Here is a 4,122-nt window from a genome sequence, read left to right on the forward strand (position 1 = left end):
AGGCCCGTGTTTTCAGTAAGTACACTGTAAAAAACAATTATATAAACAGTGCAATAATAAAATAGAAACCATTAGTATTTACACTCAAATGCACAAAAAAAAAAGGGAAAACAAAGTCCACCCCCTTTTATTTACTTTTTTTTAAACAATAGTGGTGCTTGTTTACCGCTATTCACGGTCAGTTGCATCATAATTAACCACCATACTTTATCACAGAGCTCTACACTTACAGGGAAAGTTCATCCTAAAATGAAAATTATTTCCATTCTTCAGTGTCAGTCTCCAAAAAATGTCTTAATTTGTGTTCTGAAGATGAATGAATGTCTTACGGGTTTGGAACGACATTAATGACATAATTTTAATGTTTGTGTGAACTATCCCTTTAAAGTTTTGTTTCACAGCTTGTGTGGCCCATAAAGTTTTTACAAGTACAGTCAAAATATAGCAATAAAGTATTTATTTATATATTTATTTTTTTAATCCTATCACATTTCATAATACAAAATACTGTATATATGCAATTAGCAGGCACTGAAAAATTCTAAATAAATACAATAAAAATAGAAATATACGATATACTTGATATTTGATACAAAACATTAGACACATTACAAACAAGTTTAGTATTTTTATTACCATAAACTTCATTGTTTATTAACAAAAATAATACAATTCTTAACAGATTTATAGTTTATGAACATCCAAATATAAACATAAATTAAATATATTAATAATACACTTTAAAAGTATAATAATTGTTCATGACATTCCTTACTATTTGAAACTATTTAATGATCTTTTAAAATTCAATAGTGTAATAACATTGTTATTGATAACAGTTATTATGAAGTGTCAAACATTGTCTGCATAACCGTTGAGGATTTTTCTGTGACTTTTTTGCAGGTTATATCGTTCAGCCAGTAGGTGGCGGCACGTGGTTTTTGAGTGAATCATTTGATTGATTTACTCAACGATTCGCCCAAAACCCTGATTTATTAGGCAACAAAACAGGTATACAGCTATGGCCGGAAGTTAACAATAAATTACATTTTCTACCTATTAGAGTGTGTTTTATTAACACACTCTAAACCTAACCCTTACAATAATGCACCTACAGTAATTATTGTTGTTCAGCGTGACAAAAATTACGCTATATTGATGTGCACATGCCCAGTAGCCGCATCTGTATCCCTTCTAGCCTTAACCACAACTGTCTTTCTGAATCTCATTGAATCGATCAATACGAATGAGTCATGGAATCATTCATTTAACCAATTTTTTCACAAAAGGAATCATTTAGAAACTGAACACCACCACTGGTGGGCTGCAACGGTTCTGCTGTAGCTTTCTTTGGAACTATTGTTGTTGACGGAACAAAAACAAACAAAATACCTGGCTGTATCTAAATTGTAAGTTAATATCTTGTTAACTTGTTTATTAAGCTGTTATGTACAAAATGCCTTCTTATTCCTCCATTAACTTCTCAGAAACTACCCATGCTGTTGTTGACAGATCTTTTGAACTAGCAGCTGCAGATCCTGAATCTGTGGTGAAAGTCATTCTACTACTGATTATTCAGTTCTACATACAAAAGAAGAGGATATTTGACTCACTCCTTGGTTTTTGTACAGTCAACAACTAATTACTCATTTGATCACCATCTAAATATATACAATTGCAGTTACACACGAATTAGGGCTAATCATACACAGCATTTTGATCTACTCCCGCTGTGCCAAAGGATTCTATTTATGTGTTTCTTTGTTTTTGCAGCTTTGAGCATTTTAGCCAATCACAATTAGACATGTGAATGCAACGACCAATCAGCTGCAAATTAGTCTATGCACAAAAGAGCCTTCAAGTCTATTTTCTGGTAAAGCCCTTGGAAATAGAAGGGGACATAATGATAATGGGTGAGGTTTGTATAATGTCGACGTGTGAATGTGGATATGATGATCCAATCATGATGCGTCCCGAGTCCTGAATATACCTCGCGATTGGATTACATTCATACATCACAAACATGTTTACATTTGTCTTTTCACTGGATATGTGGTCAGGGCCAAATGTACATGTAACCCGGGTCTCAGGTTAGTGTAACTGATAACTAATTTAAGTAGTAAGGAATTAAAGCTGGGCTAATATCAGAACCTCTAGGTACGACTACGGAGCCTGAAATAGTAAAAGGTCAGCAGAGAACAGACAACACAAAACAGGTAAATTTGAGAAATGTATTATACAAAATGAATGGCAGTTATTTACATTCCCTGCCTACCTAAGCCGGCTTCCTGAGTGCACAGCGCACAATAAACCCAAAATAAATAACCTCAAATAAAGAAAGAGTCCAAGAAAGTTCTTGGTGTGTGTGTGTTTCTTGGAGTATGCATGTTCTTTTCACTACCCGGGTAGGTTTACGTGTGTTCTTATCTGTATTTCAATTGAAGGCACAGGATGATGATGGTTCCAAAGTTGCCACGGCTGGCCACACCAGGCTCTTGGTCCGTTCACTTCTGCGGTTGGCTCGCCACTGACCACCAGGGTCAGATTCAAATGGTCTATCCCTTTCTAAAACCAATCTATACATACAGTACAGAATGCATTAATTACAATTGCCTCATTTCTGTTCAAATCTAATCATCTTTTCTCCATTCAAATGTCAAATCAAATATAACCAATTGTAAATTATATAAATACTCTAATCATTATGCAAATGAATAGGTACACATCACACCACATAACATAAGTCAGTTCCAATGAACAACAATCAATCAATCATGTACTTCCATCTCACAGTATAGAAATAAAATCATGAGATTTCTGAAACCAGATATTTATGTTTTTAACCTTTTAAATCTATTTATGCATCTTAATAACATTTTAAACATCACATTTTAATATATTCTTTTAACAGCTAAGATGAACTTCTGCTCCTCATATACATATCAAACATGTATATTGGCAATTAAATGAACTAAATCACCCTTATGTTACATATGAAAAACAAGAGGATAAATACTCCCTCAATCAAATGACTTTTAAGTCAACAAAACAGTATGAAGGCACCTTTAGCGGTGTGAATACTATCAAAGATCTGCTACAGTGGTGACTAGCTTAGCTGAGCTAGCCTAAACAAACCAAATCAAATTTGCATTTAAATGTTAACGATTAGCACGCGGCTAACGCGATTAGCGATCTTTTATGAGCATCTCAAACAACATAAAACAATCTGAATCTGTGTCTATATGGTATCAAACAGCAAGAATCAGGTTCACAACTCCGATTGGTTTTAAAAGAACGGTATTTCGTGCCATAATGGAGCTAGCACAATCAGCATAACACTCACATTAGTATTAGCATCCTTACCGGAGGTATCTTGAGAAGCTCGCTGTCATGCGGCTTAACTCTCTCTCTCACAGCTTTCAACCTAATGGACACACCATATTTCAATATTTGGTACGAGATTTTTCTTTGAATTTCTATCCTTCAGAGGATATTTTTCATACCAGTCCTTGTTGCTTTCTAGTAGCGTCTTCACCGGAGGAAAGGCGTGTTTTTTTTTTAATAGTAAATTCCCTGGGGTGTACGCGCCACCCACAGGCATAGTAGAGAGTTGCACTCCAGTAACCTTGTGCGGGTTACATACACCTTTGCAACTTCTTTTTAACTAAAACTGTATTTAACCAGTAGAGCATGGCGTTAGGTCATGAGTTCAATTCCCAGGAAATGGGATTGATCTGACAGTTGTGGCTAAATTAACTGTGAATGTGTAAACTCAGTTACCCTTTAAAAATACAGATAGACTTCCTCCACAAATGTACACTTTTTCCAAAAAAGTAAAGGGATCCATTTTGTGGAATGACCCACAAGTCAACAGAAAGAGCTGAATAAAGAGCCTGGCTGAGCCATCGTCACAAAATAAAGCAGTCAATATTTTGTTCAAAGTGACTGAGGAAGAGTTTATTAAATAGATAAGTTCTAAATCAGCTTAAATATCAAGTTTATATTCTTACAAGCATAAAGAATAGTATGTTGACGCTTTAGATTACAACCCGCAATGTACTGCGTAAGTAAACAGAATTTACAGCGTAACTTTTTTGTAATTACAGTGTACCTATTCAGTAC

At 34.7% G+C, this 4,122-nt stretch overlaps 1 long non-coding RNA gene across 1 annotated transcript; it reads right to left on the reverse strand.

Moving 5' to 3' along the window:
* Positions 1-1,701: 1,701 nt before the first annotated feature.
* On the reverse strand, positions 1,702-3,611 carry LOC107672658 (uncharacterized). The gene is made up of 3 exons (XR_001632333.1): positions 3,504-3,611; positions 3,364-3,424; positions 1,702-2,576 (listed from the first exon to the last, which is right to left on the reverse strand). It is a non-coding gene; the product is annotated as an uncharacterized LOC107672658 (long non-coding RNA).
* Positions 3,612-4,122: the final 511 nt, after the last annotated feature.

The sequence above is a fragment of the Sinocyclocheilus anshuiensis genome, unplaced genomic scaffold, assembly GCF_001515605.1.
Source record: "Sinocyclocheilus anshuiensis isolate Anshui unplaced genomic scaffold, SAMN03320099.WGS_v1.1 scaffold1346, whole genome shotgun sequence".
Taxonomy (NCBI): Eukaryota; Metazoa; Chordata; class Actinopteri; order Cypriniformes; family Cyprinidae; genus Sinocyclocheilus; species Sinocyclocheilus anshuiensis.